Below are 21,430 nucleotides of genomic sequence, written 5' to 3'. Positions count from 1 at the left end.
TAGTGGGGGACATTGCTATGTCTTTGACTGCACTGCAGTCATCACGGCCCTTAGGGTTAGGGCATGGGTCATGGTAAGGGGATAACCCTGCAGGCTATCCCCTTACCATGACCCGTGCCCTAACCCTAAGGTCCGTGAGTACTGCACGGAAGTTCAGTACCATGCTCGTTCATTGTACTGCCTTCACGTAAGTGCACTTTTGATGAAGTGCACTTTCGCTGCAGTGTGCATTCCATACACTATTTCGAAGTAGTGAACCTTCGCTCTAGTGTATGGAATCCATATTTATATATATATATATATATATATATATATATATATATATATATATACACATATATATACACACACACACACACACACACACACACATATATATATATATATATATATAGATATATACACACAGACACACACACACACACACACACACATATATATATATATATATATATATATATATATATATATATATATATATATATATATATATATATATATATATATATAGGTCTACTTCAAATGCTCAAAGTTGCAGAACATCAAACTGCACATCATCAAGGATGAGACGATCGATGTTCTACAACATCAAACATGAAATTAGACTAAATTTAAAAAGATAAAAACTCTGCTTGTAGGTTTTTGCAGAAAGGGCAAACCCCTTGCACCCCCCACACCCCCGCTACTTAAATATACCAACTCTGAGATCTCACTACAGTGAAGAGAAGGGTAAATTTCCCTTTCCATGCCATTCTCTTCACTAGAAATGTCCAGAAAATTGTTTGCAGAACTCCCTACATCATGGGCTGCAGGGAGCCAACATCCTATGTAAAACATGCTTTATTGGTTCTATAGGTTCATAGGTAGGTACTAGGCTATCAGCCCTAGAGCCTATATAAGCCTAGCCAAAAAGTTCCCTGGCTTTCCCCACCCAAGAAACTTATTTTCCTATGCCCCTGTCAAGCAGAGCCACAGAGGTGATCCCTGGGGTGAGTTTCCCATTTCCCATCCAATTGTCTAGATTCCTCTTAAAGAGGGCTAAAGAGGGGCTTTGCTTGACATGAATGAGTAGTCTGTTCCAAAGTATGGGAAGTCTCTGGGACAGGAATCTATCCCTCCAGCATGTTCTGTTTATTGTGGTGGCAAGGTTCAGGTCCCTGGAGTGTGTGGCATGGAGAGATTGGGGTTTCTTTAAGTGTAGCATGTCCAACAGAACTGGGTTGATGAGTTGAGTCTGAGTTGGTGATAGGCGATGGAGTAGAGCTGGAGTTTTTTTAGATGGTCTGCATATGGCATCTGTTTGAGGCCAGTAATCCTCTTAGTGAGGTATTTCTGTAGCCTTTCCAGTTGTTGCATATGTCTTGCAAGGTACATGCCAAACGGGGTGTTGTACTCAATGATGGGTCTGATGAGGGATGAGTAGAGAGGAACAATTACCTCTTTTTTTTTTCTGGAGGAGAAACCTTTAGTGATGAGGTGTGTCAAGTAGAAGGATTTTCTGACCACTGTGGTGATGTGATTGTCAAAGGAGAGATTAGTGTCCACCTGTGTCCCAAGGTCTCTTATCACACTTTCTGTGTTAAGTAGGCTACCGCCTATGTGGTAATTCATGGGTACAGTGTTTTTCACAAAGGGGATGACAATATACTTTTTGGCATTGACCTTGAGGCCATGACTTTGACACCAAACCATCAGTCTCAGTGAGGCCCCTTTGTAGAATGTCCACATCATTTGGTGATTCTGTTATGGCTCCCAGTTTGCAGTCATTTGCTAACTTTGTTAGCCAAAGACCTGCTGTATTAGCCTGGACTTCTGAGAAATAGGTGCCAAACAGGAGAAGACCCAGGACTGAACCCTGTGGTACTTCAGTTATCACTGGTTTGAAGTTGGATTTGGAGTCGGCTACTTTCACTGTGTGGGTTTTGTCAGTGAGCCAGTTGGCCACCTATCTTGTGACATAGGGATTTATGCCCAGTCTAGTGAGTTTATCTATAAGACCAGAATGGGGGATGGTGTTGAAAGCCTTGGCGAGGTCAAGAAAGGCTGTGTGCACCACCTTACCCTCGTCCACGGCTCTGGTGACTGATTCAAAGAAGTCAATCAGGTTCAGGAGACATGATTTACCTTTTACAAACCCGAATTGAGTGGGGTTCAGCATTTGCAGGTTACCTATGTCTTTGTTTATAAGCTCCATGATGATACATTCCATGGCCTTGCAGACCAGGCTCGTCAGGCTAATGGGGTGATAGTTCCCAGGGTTCGTGATGGCGCCCCCTTTGTGGAGTGGAATAACCACTGCTGTGTGCCATTCAGTAGGCACAAAGCCTGAAGTGAGGCTATGATTGAACATGGTATTTAGGTGGGGTGCCAGTCCGTCCTGTAGTTCATGCAGAATGCATCCTGGGATGTTGTCTGGTCCCATGGATGCTGTGTTTTTGGTTTTGGAGAGTGCAGATTTAACATGTGCATCCATGATTATATGGGCTATGCATTCTTCCGGTATAGGGATGGGCCCTTTGGGGGTGAGGGGGTTGTAAATTTTGCACTTAGCCTATCTGCCAGGATGTTGTCAATATCAGTTGGTTCTGTATATCTACTGCCATTGTTCTGTAGCTCGGAGCAGATCTGAGTGTTGCCTTTGTGATTCTTGACATAGCTGTAGAATGCTTTGTGGTCGTCTTTAGAATCAGTGGCAATTTTATTTTTGTAGCCAGCTTTGGAGGATTTTATGAGTAATCTCAGCTTCTTTCTGAGGCTGACCAGGGAGTTCCTGCAATCAAGGGATTTTACTTTTTATGCAACAGCTTCTTCCTTCTGTTGTAGAGTTTGTTTATGGCAGGTGACCAGCAGATTGGCTTCCTTTTTCGGAGGATAGCGTCTTGGTTCTGTTGCAGATGGCACGAGCCATGCACTAGTGTATGTGTTTATACAGTGCATGTGTATAGGATTCAGCAGTCGTACCTCTATTATCCGTCTGCACGGGTGTAGTGAAGTTTGCCACTTCTGTCTTAAGGAGCATGAAATTGGCTTTGGAGACATTTTTTATGGTGTTTTCCTTAATGGGGGGGTGGAGGCAGAAAATTGATAACTAGGGTGATTAGTTTATGGTCGGAACTGACCAGTGAGGAGTTGACCTCTGGCTTGGAACATTAGTTACCCATGTTGGTAATGACCAGGTCCAGGATATTACTACCCCTGGTGGGGGTATGGACTAGCTGATCCAGGGCATTGGAATTTGTGAATTCCAGAAACCATTGAGTTAATAAGTTAGTACATGAGTAGTTTTCCCAGTTGATGGTGGGATAGTTGAAATCACCCATTATTAGGGTATTGGGCTGCACCTGAATATTATCCAGTATGTCCCAGAACATGGAGTGGGCATCCTGCGGCATGGTGGGGGATCTGTAGCAAGCTACAACCTGGATTTCAGTCTTGCCCAGTGTTAGTTGCACTTGGATAATTTCGGATACATTATGTTGAGCAGCTAGCCTGGAGGTGTAGATATCCTTAATGAATATGGACACTCCTCCTTTAGTCCAGGTTAGGTGGCTGAAAGGTGTGGTATGAATTATAGCCTGGTAATGCAGGGGTGCTCTCTGAAGCCTTGAACCAGGTCTCTGTTACTGCACAGATGTCGATGTTCTCTATTTTAAGGAGCGCTTCGAGTGAGTGCATTTTGAGGTTTAGGCTTCTAACATTGAGTAGCATTAACCTCAGTTTTTTCTTGCTACTGTGGTGGGTTTGTTGTTTGAACCTTCCCTAAAAAAGGCACTATAGGGGTGGCAAGAGCTTTAGCCAGTATCTGGAATCCCAGGGGCGACAGATGCAGGCCACCTCTGGCAAAGTATCGTGGGCTGTTGATCATGTCGTCCCAGGCAGATACTGGATCCCCTTTGAATGGCACCAGAAGCTAAGCCAATTACATAATAACCAATGGAAGAAACGAAGCAAACTAGTGAAACAACCAGGCAAAGGGGACTTCCGACTAACACCAACAACACCAACAATGCAGTAGTCCTTAACGCAATTTTTATTCTTTAAAAACAGACAAAAGCGTTTTCGCTACTGATCCGTAGCTTCATCAGAGGTGAATGCAAACAATTAGTACAATGAATAGGCAAGCCTTTTAACAAGCATAAACTCTGATTGTAGGAAGTGACGAAATTAAAGGTATTTACACCTTCCTCTAAGCAACTTTTTGACACAAGAAAGATCCGCAAAAATGCATGTCTCCGTTAGTTACATTCATTAAAAATAACATCAATAAACAATAATTAAAAATCAATAAATATATAATTATAACCGACAATGAATTACTAACACTCATTGTCCTAATTGTAAAATGTGCAACTTATGCTCCAAATGTACCGTTTCATTATATAGTACTAGTGCAATTTATATCATAACTGTCAGTACTAATGTCATATCTATTAGAAAGACATACATATATAAACTTTACATTGGTCTAACCCAAAATAAACTCTATAAAAATAGTGTTAACTCATTTTGAAAAGTCTAAAAACCTCCGTATTTATAAAAATGCTCCTTTTGAAAAATAATTCAATCAGTAAATACATTTCATTAACACATGTATGCTATTTTTCAAAACAGATATATACATATCAAATTTTTAAACCAAAAAATCAATTTTAAAGGGTTTTTCAATTTCAAAAGGGAAAATAAAGAGTTGCCATTTAACCCAAGGGGTCCAAAAAAAAAATTTTTTTATTTATGCTGTTTTAAATATTTATTACTTTTTGAAAATCTAATTTTTTAATTTACGAGAATTTTTTCAAAAGGGTTTTTTTTTTAAAATGTTTTTTTAAAGTTTTTTTATTGAACAAAGTAAAATTATTTTAAATTTTTTTTTTTTAAAATATTTTTTTTTTAATATTTCCCAAAATTTTTAAATTAAATTTTAAAAAATTTTTTTTAAAAAAAATTTTTATTTGGTTTTTAAATTTTTAAAAAAATTAAATTTTTTTTTAATTCTTTTTAAATTTTACAATTCAAATTTTTTTAAAAAATTTAAACCTTTTTGTTTACCTTAAACCATCTGCCTTTGTTTTTTTAAAAAATTCGTTTAAGATTTAAAATTTTTTTTGGGTTTTTTTTCTCCCCTTTTCCATTTTTAAAAATTTTTTTTCAGAAATTTTTTTCTAATTGCAAAATTTTAAAAAGGTAAAAAATTTGGTTTTTATGGGAAAAACTTTTCCCCCGGTTTTGCCCAAAAAATTTTTTTGGGGGTTTTTATTTAATTTGGGCCCTTTGCCCAAAGGTTTTTAAAAAAAACGGGAAGTTTTTTTCCCTTTAAAAGGTCCTTTTGGGAAAGGGGGGTTTTTTCCAATTTTAAAACCCTTTAAAGGGACCCTTTAATTTTTAAAAACCCCAAAAAAACAAACCCCTTTCCTTTTGGGTAAAATTTAGGCTGGTAAAATTTCCAAAAACCCAATTTTTGGGTCCCGGGGTTGACACAAAAAAATTTTTTCAAAAATTTTTAATCCCAAAAAAAATTGGGGGTTTGTTTCCCAAACTTAATCTCCCCTTAAAATTTGATGTTTTTTATTTTAAATTTGGGGTGGGTTTAAAAAAACGCCCAAAAGATTACTTTTTAAAAAAGGAAAAAATTTTGAAAATAAAAAATTTTTTGGGGAAATTCCCAAAAAATAAAATTTTCGGGTTAAAAAAAAATTTTTTAAATCCAAAACTAACTATAAGGAAACAAAATTTTACTTGGGGAAAATGAAAAATAGGAAAAACCCCCTTTTTAAAAAAAAAATTTTTAAAAAAAAAAGGTTTTTGGGGGCCCCAAAAAACTTTAGGGGTTTTTTCAGGCCAAATGTTACCTAAAAAAAAAATTGTTTAATTTGAAAAATTTTGTTAGGGAAAAAAAAGGGTTATTACCTAAAAATAAACATTTTAAAATTTATTTTAAAATTTTTAAAAAGGCATTTTTTAAAACCGTTTTTGGGTTTAAAAAATTCCCATTTTTTAAACCCAAAAAAGGGCCTAAAAATTTTTGACCCCCCAAAAAAATTTTTTAAAAAACATTTATCCTTTGGTTTTTTTCATTTTTTTTTTTAAAAAAAACAAATTTTTTTGGGAAAATTTGGGTTAAAAAAATGGCTTTCCTTTTTTTACTTTTTTTTTTTTAAAGGGTTCCTTTTAAAAGTTTTTTAATTAAAAAATTTGATTTTTTTTTCCTAATTTTTTAAATTTTTTTTTTAAAAAATTAAAAGGGGAAATTTAATTGTTGAAAGAAAAAAAATAAAAATCAGTTTAAAAAAATTTTTACTTTAACTTTTTTATTTTAAAATTCTTTTAAACGCCTCAATTTTGAAGGAAGGGAAAAAAATTTTTAAACACTTTAAAACCTTTTAACAAAAAGTTTTTTCTTAGTTTGTTTTCGGGGGGAACCCAAAAAACCCAATTTTAAAAAATTTTAAAAAAAAAAAGGAAACCTTTTTAAATTTTTTCCCCCATAAACGGGCCCCCAAAGAATGGTAAAAAAACTTTTACCCCAAAAATTTTTTTAAAAAAAATTTTAATTTTACGAATTGAAAACCCAAAAGAAATATAAAATTTTTTTAAAAGGGAAAATTTTAAATTTCATTTTTCAAAAAAAGAAAAATTTTAAAAAAGAGGGGGGTAAAAACATTTTCTTTTAAAATTTTTTCTTTTTAAAAAATTTTTGAATTTAAAGGGGTAAATTTAAAAAATTAAATAAAACTAAAATTTTGCTTTTTAAAAAAAATTTTCCAAAAAGCAAAATTTAAAATTTAAAAAAAAAATAATTAAAAAAAAAAATAAGCATTTAAAATTTTTCAAATTTAATTTGCCCCAAAATTTTTTTTTGAAATAAAAATTTCAAAATATTTAAAACTTTTTAAAAATTTTTTAAATTTTTTCTCAAAAAATTTTAAAAAAAGGTTTTTGGAAAATTTTTTTAAAAAAAATTCAATTTTTAAAAAAAAAAAATCAAAAACATTTAAAAAAATCAAACCTTTTTTTAAATTTCCCCCTTTAAAAACTAAAAGAAAAAAATTTTAATTTAATTTCATTTTTTTAAAAAAAAATATAAAATTCTTTTTAAATTTTTAAATGTTTAGTATTTAAAACTTTTTAAAAAAACAAATACCCAAATTTTTTTTTAAAAAATTTTTTTAATTTAAAAGAATTTTTAAAATAGGGAGTTTTTAGTTTTTTCATTTTTTAAAACATTTTAATTTTTTTTTTTAAAATTTTTTTTAATTGTTTTTTAATAAATGAATTATACGACAGTTTAAAATTTTTTCATTTTAAGAAGGTAATTTAATAATTCCAAATTAAAGGTTTTTTTAGTGGTTTTAAATTTTATTTTTTTTTTTTTGTTTTTTAAGAAAGTAACTAAAAATGCTTTTTTTTTTGGAAAAGGGAAGGTTTTTTTTTTTTCACCCCCTGGTTTATGTTGTTCTTTTTCCTTTTTTTTGGGGTTACCTCGATTTAAAAGGACCTTTTTTTTTAAAAAAAAATTTTTTTTGGGGGGTTTTAATCCCCTTCTGGGTTTTTTAAATTTAAAAATTTATTTCGAATTTTTTTTTTTTAATATTTTTCAGTTTTAATTTTTAGGATGGCAGAAAAATAACTGGGCCTGGAATTAAGGAAAGGAGAGGAAAGCAGGAGTAATTTTGATTTGCTTGCGGATGACATGTTACTGTTAGCTGACATGGATAAGCAGTTTTAAAGTATGCTAGAAAGTACATCTGTGTATGTTTCACTTACCCATAAAAGTAGATGTTTGAATTCCTCACTGCGGTAGTAGCCTTTAGGCTATATATAGGTTGTACCCTGCCCAGGACACAACATACTCTGACTGCTGATTGGACAGCTAATGGGGGGAAATCAGCAGTCACCATGAAGATTTCTTCAGGACTTTCTTACGCCTGAGGAGAGAAAGAGTGGTGTACTCATCCTGAAATCCAAAGATATAATAGTAACAAGAAACATTATAGTCTCACTAGTAACTATAACACAAAAAGGGAGATAGAGGTTGGGAATGTGTACTGCAACAATGAGAAATTCAAACATCTACGGTTATGGGTAAGTATACCTTATACAACTGTAATGTGTTCATCATTCACACTGCTATAGTAGCCTTTAGACTACATGGGTTGAATATCAAAACCTATATAACCTGGGAGGGGGAAGGATAGGAATCCAGGAATCCTGCAAGAATGGTCCCAGCAAAGTCTGTTATGGATCTGGAAAAAATCTAGGGCAGGATTCACGAAGGCCTGCACGGAGTCTAAGAGTAGTGTAAGACTCCATGCAGCCTTCGCGATCCAGGAACAGCCCTAAATCCCGCAGAGACTAGCTAAACGTCTCTTACATGGAGTGGCGTGATATGCCAATCACCTCACTTGCAGCCGAAAGGCATGCAAATGAGGTAGATTAGCGATCCAGGAAGCCCAAAGCAGCCCGTGTAAGAGCCGTTTTAGCTGCAAAAATGTACTCAGTTGACAACTGAGTATGTTTCTGCAAAAAATGTAGAGATTTGTCTGATGCTGAAAAAATGTACGTCTGGTTCCCGACTCGGACAAAAAGTTTATTCACACACAAAATCCACACACATTAAGCGCTTTCATCTGTCAAGCAGACTTCCTCAGAATAGTGTAAACTGTTACTGCTTTTCTTAAATATTCAGTTTTGGCGCCAACTTGCAACCATAAATTAAGCATTTAAACACATATGCACCTATTTTCTAAAAAATAGGTTGAAAATTGATCATATTATGCATACTGTTCTACTAATCTTTATAAAATCAGCATTACAAACGTATATCATAATATATTACAAAATAATACAAAATAATGTTGTTATTTAAATGTAGTAAATATCTGTATAAAACTGTATAAATTCATTGATAAGTGTATAAATTCATTGAAAAGTCATTAAGATTCCATTATAAATGTTAAAATTGTTCAAAATTATTTAAAATAGTCTAAAAAAGTCTTATGACATTAGGTAATATAATGATGAAGATTTACTAATTAAATGATTTAATAAATAATTAATTATGTAAATAATTGATGTTGAATATATAAGTGAATATATAATTGAATATATAAGTGAATGCATGAATATAGAGTGGAATATGAACATATAAACATATAAAAATGTAAAGTGAAATATAAACATGTAAAACTGTGAGAATGTGAAAATGTAAGAATGTAAAGTGCCATTGAATATAATACTTCAAAGTGCCTCCTAATATTCACTTGCAAACTTGAGTCTAAATACTATTTAGTCAAGATAAGATATGGTTTAATACTAATAAAATCATTGATACCTGGAAAGGTAGTGGCATCTAAAAATATTTGCCATCTACTCTCTTTCATAGCCAGCTGGGCTTTAATATTGCCCCCTTAAGGAGTTTGTTGTACGGTATCAATGATGTTAAATTTGAAATAATGATTGTCATTATTATGCATAATATGTCTATATAATGCATTCTTATTGTCATGATTTCTAATACCATATAAATGTTCATAAATCCTTTGTTTGAATACTCTCTCTGTTTTCCCAATATAGTATGCATTACATGCTACACACGCTGCTAAATAGACCACAAATTTTGTATTGCAATTGCCCTGTCTACTATATACATATGTTCTATTGGCATTTTCCAATTTACATCCTCTTTCCTCATTAATATATTTGCATTGATTGCATGCACCACATTTTTTCGTACTAGATGTATTTCCTCCTTTTTTGCAAATGCCTTTAGTTTCCAGCAACCTCTTTATGTTAAAACCGGTTTTATATACAATTTTGTGGAACATTCCCAACATCTTCGTTGATTCATCATTACGAATAACCTGATTCGATCTGTCTTTTATGAAGTTTTCAATATAGTGTACTGTGGGAGAATACATTAATACACAAACTCTTCGACTGGGTTCTTCCCCTGGGTTTTTGGCAGGTATTAATTTTCCATAGTCATAATTCCCCAAAAGGGATTTGTATTTTTTACCCCATTCACTTACAACATATTTGACAGTGTCTGTCAAGAGGTTAACTGGATATCCCTTAATAATGAACATGGATTTGATATGTTCCATTTCTTTCAACATGATTTCCCTGGTGGATGACATGCGAGCAGCCCTAATGCATTGCCCTTTAAAAATATTTTTGAACACGTGGGGAGGATGGTTACTACTATAAACCAAATAGTCATTTGAAAAGGTCTCCTTCCTATAAATATTGGATATGAATCCTTTTTCCCCATGGCTTATATATGTGTCCAAATATGCAATGCCACTTGTGCTAGTAGAATATGTGAACTTCAAAAATTCATTAGTATTGTTGATGTATCTGATAAATTCTGTGATTTTGTCTGTAGGTCCGTCCCATAACACAAACAAATCATCTAAAAATCTGGTATAATGTACAATATGCTGGTAAAATTCAGATTTAAATAAACATTCCGTTTCCCATTCATACATTACCAGATTGGCAAATATGGGAGCACAAGCTGCTCCCATTGCAACACCTCTAGTTTGTTTAAAAAATTCATTTTCAAACTGTATATAGTTATGGTCTAAGACCAACCCCATCATATCTGTTATAAGACTGATTCTATCCCAACTTAGACTGGAACATTTCCTCAAGCTGCTGCTGAAATATTCTAACCCGTGTTCCTTAGGAATGCAGGAAAACAAATTAATGACATCAATGGTTATAAAAACAAGATTGTTTTTCCAAACTTGTGATGTTAACTGCCCTAAAAATGTCCATGAGTCCTTAGTTAAATGTGGGATGTTCTTATACACAGGTTTGACCCATGTATCTATATCTACACCCAAAGGGAAGGTTTTGGCTCTACTTCCTGATATAATAGGCCTAAAAGGAGGGTGCATGATACTTTTATGAACTTTAGGTATCCCCACAATGGTAGCTAGTTTGGGGTATTCAACTTTTAAAAAATTGTAAGTGTCCAGATTGATTCTATTATCTAACATGTATTCCTCCAATGCTAAATCAATTCGCCTGTAACCTATATTAATCTCATTTAGAGATATGGCGTCATAATTGCCTGATTCATGCAATATATGATAAATTTCATTGATGTAATCCATGTGGTTAAATATTACTATTCCCCCCCCTTTGTCTGGTTTCATTAACCTAACTTCTTTGTTGTTAACAAAATTGGATAAACACTTGTGTTCCTCCTCTGTTAGGTTATCAACAGGTCCAGTATTGTGACTAGTCCCCACCTTGAGATTGTTTCTAAGGCTGTAGATGTCACTGCACACCATTTTCTCAAAATTTGACACTTTAACATTGCTAGGAGGTATGAACGTACTCTTTTTCATGAGCCTTGGAGGTACTTTTTTAGAAGTTTCTTCTTTATTGTCATTGAAGTGGATAGCTAAATTAAGTCTTCTACAATATAGTTTAACTTCAACAATAGTGTCTACTACATTGAATCTCACTGTGGGTATGAATTTCATACCTTTGGAAAAAACATTGAAAAACTCCTCAGTTATGTCAAGGTTAGTGTAGTTGAACACATTGAACCCTTGTTTGGAAACCAAAATGCTGTTGTCTTTTGTTGCCTTGCTATCTCCTACTTCTTCATAGTGTTTTTCTGTGTATTTACAAGCCATATGTTGTTCTATATCTACTGCTGGTAAGTGTTGTACGTTTATGTCGATTGATTGGCCTGTTAATTCTTTATATGTATCTTCCTCTTCATATGTGTTTTCTACTCTTATACTCATCTCATTCTTCTGTTTCTTGTTGAATATGTGTTCTTTGAAGGTGGGTAAAACCTGCCCCCTTGAAAATTTGTGTCTCCTTCCATATCCCTATGCTCATGGTGTCCATCCCTATCATGACTGTGAATCATATTGTTTTTGGGCCAAATATAGGCCCTGTGGTTTTCATACAGATCAATATCTCTAACTATCTTCTTTTCCTTTCTTTCATAAATAGCAGAAGCTTTTCTATTTGCATCTACAAACTGTTTGTCATACAATTCACTCCATTCGTGGAACATTTGGTTGCTAATAATTTCCACATTTAATTTGTCTGCATCTGATATAGCACATGCTAATTTGACATCATTTTTCTGCATTAATAACTTAATATACTCAAACCCAAAACTGTCAAACAGTTTATTGAAATCCACAATGTTAGCATGATTTAAATCCTGTCCCATCGGTATTTTGAAAAACCTTATACCTTTGGGTACAATTTTTAAGGCCAAACATTTACTGAAATATGCATTCTCTATTTTTAAGTTTTTAATTGCTGTTAGTTTTTTGCCCAATGCATATATCATATCTCTATTACAATCTTTAGTCATGTATTTTTTACCAACCATTTGTTTTACACTGCTATATCCACCATCATGTTTGTTATGTTTTTCAAAGTCCACATTTTCATTTAGAAAATGGTCCAAGTGACCAACTATTCCTTCATTGTTAGTTTTGTCCAAAGTTACAGTTTTTAGCTTGTTAAAATTTCCTTCTTTGGGTAAATTGGGGCTAGAATATAGTTCAGTACCTTTGTCAATGTCCGCGTACTTCCTTGGAATAGCAGCATATGTTTTTGCTGGTAACTGGCGTTTCGGTCTCGCCCCCAAGCGTTCTGCCTCTTCGCGGACATGAAAAAAGCTAAAATCAAAAGTGAAGTCATCTGGTGATGATTTGCTGTTGTTGATATCCAAGTTGTCACTTAGACCCCCTTCCTGCAAAGAGTGTGTATCACAATCAGTCCGGTTCCCCTGGCCATTAGGGATCTCCATCTGAGTGCTAATATTGCTATTAGCAGCAGCCGATGCCACTCTTCTCGCTAAATGTACTCCATCTTCTCCGTTGGAATAAAGCCTCTGCTTTTCCCTTATACCAGTGTCACCGTTGGATCTGGTGACTGTCAGTGAACGCCCGACGAGTTCGAGCAAGCGGGACACTTCCTCCTTCAAGGCAGTAACATCCGAACGTAGTTGAGCAATAGCTTCATTGTCCAATGAAGCCTGAGACCCCACGTCATTCTCCATACCAGACGCCGACTTGAAAATACTCACTAGCAACAACAGAATGTAGAGACTTGTCTGATGCTGAAAAAATGTACGCCTGGATCTCGACTCGGACAAAAAGTTTATTCACACACAAAATCCACACACATTAAGCGCTTTCATCTGTCAAGCAGACTTCCTCAGAATAGTGTAAACTGTTACTGCTTTTCTTAAATATTCAGTTTTGGCGCCAACTTGCAACCATAAATTAAGCATTTAAACACATATGCACCTATTTTCTAAAAAATAGGTTGAAAATTGATCATATTATGCATACTGTTCTACTAATCTTTATAAAATCGGCATTACAAACGTATATCATAATATATTACAAAATAATACAAAATAATGTTGTTATTTAAATGTAGTAAATATCTGTATAAAACTGTATAAATTCATTGATAAGTGTATAAATTCATTGAAAAGTCATTAAGATTCCATTAAAAATGTTAAAATTGTTTAAAATTATTTAAAATAGTCTAAAATAGTCTTATGACATTAGGTAATATAATGATGAAGATTTACTAATTAAATGATTTAATAAATAATTAATTATGTAAATAATTGATGTTGAATATATAAGTGAATATATAATTGAATATATAAGTGAATGCATGAATATAGAGTGAAATATGAACATATAAACATATAAAAATGTAAAGTGAAATATAAACATGTAAAACTGTGAGAATGTGAAAATGTAAGAATGTAAAGTGCCATTGAATATAATACTTCAAAGTGCCTCCTAATATTCACTTGCAAACTTGAGTCTAAATACTATTTAGTCAAGATAAGATATGGTTTAATACTAATAAAATCATTGATACCTGGAAAGGTAGTGGCATCTAAAAATATTTGCCATCTACTCTCTTTCATAGCCAGCTGGGCTTTAATATTGCCCCCTTAAGGAGTTTGTTGTACGGTATCAATGATGTTAAATTTGAAATAATGATTGTCATTATTATGCATAATATGTCTATATAATGCATTCTTATTGTCATGATTTCTAATACCATATAAATGTTCATAAATCCTTTGTTTGAATACTCTCTCTGTTTTCCCAATATAGTATGCATTACATGCTACACACGTTGCTAAATAGACCACAAATTTTGTATTGCAATTGCCCTGTCTACTATATACATATGTTCTATTGGCATTTTCCAATTTACATCCTCTTTCCTCATTAATATATTTGCATTGATTGCATGCACCACATTTTTTCGTACTAGATGTATTTCCTCCTTTTTTGCAAATGCCTTTAGTTTCCAGCAACCTCTTTATGTTAAAACCGGTTTTATATACAATTTTGTGGAACATTCCCAACATCTTCGTTGATTCATCATTACGAATAACCTGATTCGATCTGTCTTTTATGAAGTTTTCAATATAGTGTACTGTGGGAGAATACATTAATACACAAACTCTTCGACTGGGTTCTTCCCCTGGGTTTTTGGCAGGTATTAATTTTCCATAGTCATAATTCCCCAAAAGGGATTTGTATTTTTTACCCCATTCACTTACAACATATTTGACAGTGTCTGTCAAGAGGTTAACTGGATATCCCTTAATAATGAACATGGATTTGATATGTTCCATTTCTTTCAACATGATTTCCCTGGTGGATGACATGCGAGCAGCCCTAATGCATTGCCCTTTAAAAATATTTTTGAACACGTGGGGAGGATGGTTACTACTATAAACCAAATAGTCATTTGAAAAGGTCTCCTTCCTATAAATATTGGATATGAATCCTTTTTCCCCATGGCTTATATATGTGTCCAAATATGCAATGCCACTTGTGCTAGTAGAATATGTGAACTTCAAAAATTCATTAGTATTGTTGATGTATCTGATAAATTCTGTGATTTTGTCTGTAGGTCCGTCCCATAACACAAACAAATCATCTAAAAATCTGGTATAATGTACAATATGCTGGTAAAATTCAGATTTAAATAAACATTCCATTTCCCATTCATACATCACCAGATTGGCAAATATGGGAGCACAAGCTGCTCCCATTGCAACACCTCTAGTTTGTTTAAAAAATTCATTTTCAAACTGTATATAGTTATGGTCTAAGACCAACCCCATCATATCTGTTATAAGACTGATTCTATCCCAACTTAGACTGGAACATTTCCTCAAGCTGCTGCTGAAATATTCTAACCCGTGTTCCTTAGGAATGCAGGAAAACAAATTAATGACATCAATGGTTATAAAAACAAGATTGTTTTTCCAAACTTGTGATGTTAACTGCCCTAAAAATGTCCATGAGTCCTTAGTTAAATGTGGGATGTTCTTATACACAGGTTTGACCCATGTATCTATATCTACACCCAAAGGGAAGGTTTTGGCTCTACTTCCTGATATAATAGGCCTAAAAGGAGGGTGCATGATACTTTTATGAACTTTAGGTATCCCCACAATGGTAGCTAGTTTGGGGTATTCAACTTTTAAAAAATTGTAAGTGTCCAGATTGATTCTATTATCTAACATGTATTCCTCCAATGCTAAATCAATTCGCCTGTAACCTATATTAATCTCATTTAGAGATATGGCGTCATAATTGCCTGATTCATGCAATATATGATAAATTTCATTGATGTAATCCATGTGGTTAAATATTACTATCCCCCCCCCCTTTGTCTGGTTTCATTAACCTAACTTCTTTGTTGTTAACAAAATTGGATAAACACTTGTGTTCCTCCTCTGTTAGGTTATCAACAGGTCCAGTATTGTGACTAGTCCCCACCTTGAGATTGTTTCTAAGGCTGTAGATGTCACTGCACACCATTTTCTCAAAATTTGACACTTTAACATTGCTAGGAGGTATAAACGTACTCTTTTTCATGAGCCTTGGTGGTACTTTTTTGGAAGTTTCTTCTTTATTATCATTGAAGTGAATAGCTAAGTTAAGTCTTCTACAATATAGTTTAACTTCAACAATAGTGTCTACTACATTGAATCTTACTGTGGGTATAAATTTCATACCTTTGGAAAAAACATTAAAAAACTCCTCTGTTATGTCAAGGTTAGTGTAATTAAATACATTGAACCCTTGTTTGGAGACTAAAATACTGTTGTCTTTTGTTACCTCACTGTCTCTTACTTCATCATAGAGATTTTCTGTGTATTTACAAACCATTTGTTCTTCTATATCTACTGCTGATAAGTGTTGTATGTTATGTCGATTGATTGGCCTGTTAATTCTTTATATGTATCTTCCTCTTCATATTCTTCATATGTGTTTTCTACTCTTATACTCATCTCATTCTTCTGTTTCTTGTTGAATATGTGTTCTTTGAAGGTGGGTAAAACCTGCCCCCTTGAAAATTTGTGTCTCCTTCCATATCCCTATGCTCATGGTGTCCATCCCTATCATGACTGTGAATCATATTGTTTTTGGGCCAAATATAGGCCCTGTGGTTTTCATACAGATCAATATCTCTAACTATCTTCTTTTCCTTTCTTTCATAAATAGCAGAAGCTTTTCTATTTGCATCTACAAACTGTTTGTCATACAATTCACTCCATTCGTGGAACATTTGGTTGTTAATAATTTCCACATTTAATTTGTCTGCATCTGATATAGCACATGCTAATTTGACATCATTTTTCTGCATTAATAACTTAATATACTCAAACCCAAAACTGTCAAACAGTTTATTGAAATCCACAATGTTAGCATGATTTAAATCCTGTCCCATCGGTATTTTGAAAAACCTTATACCTTTGGGTACAATTTTTAAGGCCAAACATTTACTGAAATATGCATTCTCTATTTTTAAGTTTTTAATTGCTGTTAGTTTTTTGCCCAATGCATATATCATATCTCTATTACAATCTTTAGTCATGTATTTTTTACCAACCATTTGTTTTACACTGCTATATCCACCATCATGTTTGTTATGTTTTTCAAAGTCCACATTTTCATTTAGAAAATGGTCTAAATGACCAACTGTTTCTTCAGTGTTAATTTTGTCCAAAGTTACTGTTTTTAGTTGGTTAAAGTTTCCTTCATTGGGTAAATTGGGGCTGGAATATAGTTCAGTACCTTTGTCAATGTTCGCATACTTCCTTGAAATAGTAGCGTATGTTTTTGCTGGTAACTGGCGCTTCGTCTCGCCAAGCGTTCTGCTTCTTCGCGGACATGAAAAAAGCTAAAATCGTAGGTGAAGTCATCTGGTGATGATTTGCTGTTGTTAATGTCCAAGTTGTCACTTAGACCCCCTTCCTGCAAAGAGTGTGTATCACAATCAGTATGGTTCCCCTGGCCATTAGGGATCTCCACCTGAGTGATGATATTGCTGTTAGCAGCAACCGATGCCGCTCTTCTCACTACATGTACTCCATCTTCTCCGTTGGAATTAGGCCTCTGCTTTTCCCTTATATCGGTGTCACCGTTGGATCTGGTGACTGTCAGTGAACACCCGACGAGTTCGAGCAAGTGGGACACTTCCTCCTTCAAGGCAGTAACATCAGAACGTAGTTGAGCGATAGCTTCATTGTCCAATGAAGTCTGAGACCCCACGTCATTCTCCATATCAGACGCCGACTTCAAAATACTCACTGGCAACAACAGAATGTAGAGATTTGTCTGATGCTGAAAAAATGTACACCTGGATCCCGACTCGGACAAAAAGTTTATTCACACACAAAATACACACACATTAAGCGCTTTCATCTGTCAAGCAGACTTCCTCAGAATAGTATAAACTGTTACTGCTTTTCTTAAATATTCAGTTTTGGCGCCAACTTGCGACCATAAATTAAGCATTTAAACACATATGCACCTATTTTCTAAAAATAGGTTAAACATGATCACATTGTGCATATTGTTCTATCAATCTATATAAAATCAGCATTACAAAAGTATATCATAATGTATTAAAAAATAATATTAAATAATGTTGCTAAATACAACTGTATAAATTCATGGATGAGTGTATAAATTCATTTATTTTCATTTAAAGTCATTTAGATTCAATAAAAATGTTAAAATTATTTAAATTCTATTAAAATGATCTAAAAATAATCAATGGTAATATAGTGATGTAGATTTACTAATTAAATAATTTCATGGTATTGAATATATTAATATTAATTGAATATATGAGTGAATGCATGAATGTTAGAGTGAAATATGAACGTATGGATATGTAAGGTGGAATATAACCCTATATAACTGTGAGAATGTAAGAATTAAAAATTAAAGTGCCATTGAATAAAATACAAGTGCCATTAAATAAAATACTTCAAAATACCTCCTAATGTTCACTTGCAAACTTGAGTCTAAATACTATTTGGACAAAATAAGATATGGTTTGATACTAATAAAATCATTGATACCTGGAAAGGTAGTGGCGTCTAAAAATATTTGCCATCTACTCTCTTTCATAGCCAGCTGGGCTTTAATATTGCCCCCATAAGGAGTTTGTTGTACTGTATCAATGATATTGTTGTACTGTATCAATGATATTTTTCTTTAGGCTATATATAGGTTGTACCCTGCCCAGGACACAACATACTCTGACTGCTGATTGGACAGCTAGTGGGGGGAAATCAGCAGTCACCATGAAGATTTCTTCAGGACTTTCTTACATCTGAGGAGAGAAAGAGTGGTGTACTCATCCTGAAATCCAAAGATATAATAGTAACAAGACACATTATAGTCTCACTAGTAACTATAACACAAAAAGGGAGATAGAGGTTGGGAATGTCTACTGCAACAATGAGAAATTCAAACATCTACGGTTATGGGTAAGTATACCTTATACAACTGTAATGTGTTCATCATTCACACTGCTATAGTAGCCTTTAGACTACATGGGTTGAATATCAAAACCTTTATAACCTGGGAGGGGGAAGGATAGGAATCCAGGAATCCTGCATGAATGGTCCCAGCAAAGCCTGTTATGGATCTGGAAAAAATCTAGGGCAGGATTCACGAAGGCCTGCACGGAGTCTAAGAGTAGTGTAAGACTCCATGCAGCCTTTGCGATCCAGGAACAGCCCTAAATCCCGTGTGAGAGACCAGCTAAAACGTCTCTTACATGGAGTGGGCGTGGATATGCTAATCACCTTACTTGCAGCCGAAAGGCATGCAAATGAGGTAGATTAGCGATCCAGGAAGCCCAAAGCAGCCCGTGTAAGAGCCGTTTTAGCTGCAGAAATGTACTCAGTTGACAACTGAGTATGTTTCTGCCTAAAACACAATGGAGCCATGTCAGCTCCAAATAAAGGGTGCATATGTGTCAGGCAGCATGCCAATGGCCAAATATGTGGCCATTGGCAAGGTACCCCGATGCAAATATAAGAAATAAATATATATTTTTTTCGGCGATCGCAGATGTTTAAACGCAGCGCAGCCCCGCAAACAGGGCTGCTGTATAAAACATAAAATGAAGGTTATAAACCCACAAATGTGGGTTTTATGCAATACATGGATTTACAATGCAGGGACCAGCAGACCAAAACAACATGGCCACCGCTTAGTGGTTGCTAAGGGGGGAAGCTGAGTCTAAGACATGTAACTAAGCATTAGTAGGCAATCTGATGTAAATGAGTGTTAGGATACTGAATTCCACTGTCACATAGCAAATGAGCACATTCTGAGTAGTGTAAGAGATACATAAGGGGGAGGAATAGAGTAGGAGATAGGTGACATCACAGGGGGAATGGTAGAAAGAAATGCAGTTCATTGGAGGTCAGTGTTACATGACAGATGTCAGACACATATCATGGAAAGAGGAGTGCCACAAGATAAGCATGGGAAAGTCAAGAAATGGAAGGTGTACACTGTTGCTTACACCAAAGTTTCTTGCTGGGCATGCATGCACATGTGTGCGCGCCATGAAGCGCGAGTAGGGCAGTGTGCACGCGTGTAAGGCAGACTGAGCATGTGGGAGCCTGTTGGCAGACTTGTAAGACTGTTTGCGCTAGTTTTAACCCGAATAAGCAGATTCTGAACCATGTAAGCCTGTGTGCGCGCGTGTAAGCTACTGTGAGCGTGTTTCTGCTGGTATGCGTTGCTCCCCCCTGAGGAAACAGAAAGGAAAAAGGAAGCAACAGAATTAGTAGGAAGCTAGCAGGGAATACTGCTGGAGCTAGCAGGTGAAAACAATTAGAAGCAGGCAATTACACAGGCAGAATAGTAGCTCAGCCAAGCACTTAAAACTCTGCAAACAGCAGTGCAGGATGTTTCTCTCAAGAGACACTGCAAGACAGGAGTAAGCTATTAGAAGTGAAAACTGAACAAGCTGAACTCAGAGCAGAAATGCTAGGGGCTGCCATAGCTGTCATAAGGAGACATAGGCTACTTGCTGAGGGTGGTGACAATGCAAATGGTGCCAGACAACCCACAGTGAGGAGACGGAGAAGAGTGTACAGGCCCAGGGTCACCTACCACGGGTTACATGAGCTGGAGATAGTAGAGCGCTATAGAGTGGACAGAGACCTCCTGCAGCAAATTGTCGAGCTGTGCAGGCCACGCCTCACACACAGAACCAACAGAGGGGAACCCATCCCAGTGGAAACCAAGGTATGTGTTGGCCTAAGAATACTAGCAACAGGTACCTTCCAGAGACCAACTGGTGATATGATGGGGATATCACAGGCATCAGCCTCCAGGGTACTGCACCAGTTCCTGGATGCCATGTCAGCACATGTCGGTGATCATGTATATTTCCCCAATGCCCGTGAGGTATTGGCCAGCAATATGCATCTCTTCCAGCAAATAGCGGAATACCCTGAGGTAGTGGGTGCAATAGACTGCACACATACGCATCAAAGCACCAGCCGGTGAGCGGGTAGGGCCTACATTAACCGCAAGGGCTTCCTCCATCAACTGCCAGGTCGTGTGTGATGCCCAGGGCATAATAATGAATGTGTGTGCTGGCTGCCCTGGGAGCTACCATGATTCCCATATCTGGCATTTGACGCAGCTGTACCAGACATTTGCCAATGGGGACATCCCACATGGACACCTAGTGGGGATGCAGGTTATGCACTGGAGCCGTGGCTGATGACACCCATCAGAAACGCACACACACCTGAACAGGAACGCCATAATGAGGCACACGCACAAACACGTAATGTAATAGAGCGTGTGTTTGGGCTGCTCAAGTCACGGTTCCGTGTCTGGACACATCTGGTGGAGCCTTGCAGTACTCACCAACTACATGTACCCAAATTGTCATGGTATGTGCTATGCTACATAATATGATCTTGCGAAAACAGCTGCAGCAGGACCAGCATAGGGCCGGGCCAAACAGCCCCCACCATTGCCAAGGCCATCACAGGCAGAGCGTGACTCGGAGGAGGAACAACCTGAGCCTGCCCCAGTAGGCAGAAGGAGGCGTGCCCAGT

The sequence above is a fragment of the Protopterus annectens genome, chromosome 10.part0 (assembly GCF_019279795.1).
Source record: "Protopterus annectens isolate FY-2018-M chromosome 10.part0, PAN1.0, whole genome shotgun sequence".
NCBI classification, from domain to species: domain Eukaryota; kingdom Metazoa; phylum Chordata; order Ceratodontiformes; family Protopteridae; genus Protopterus; species Protopterus annectens.
Note: the sequence above shows the minus strand (reverse complement) of the source record.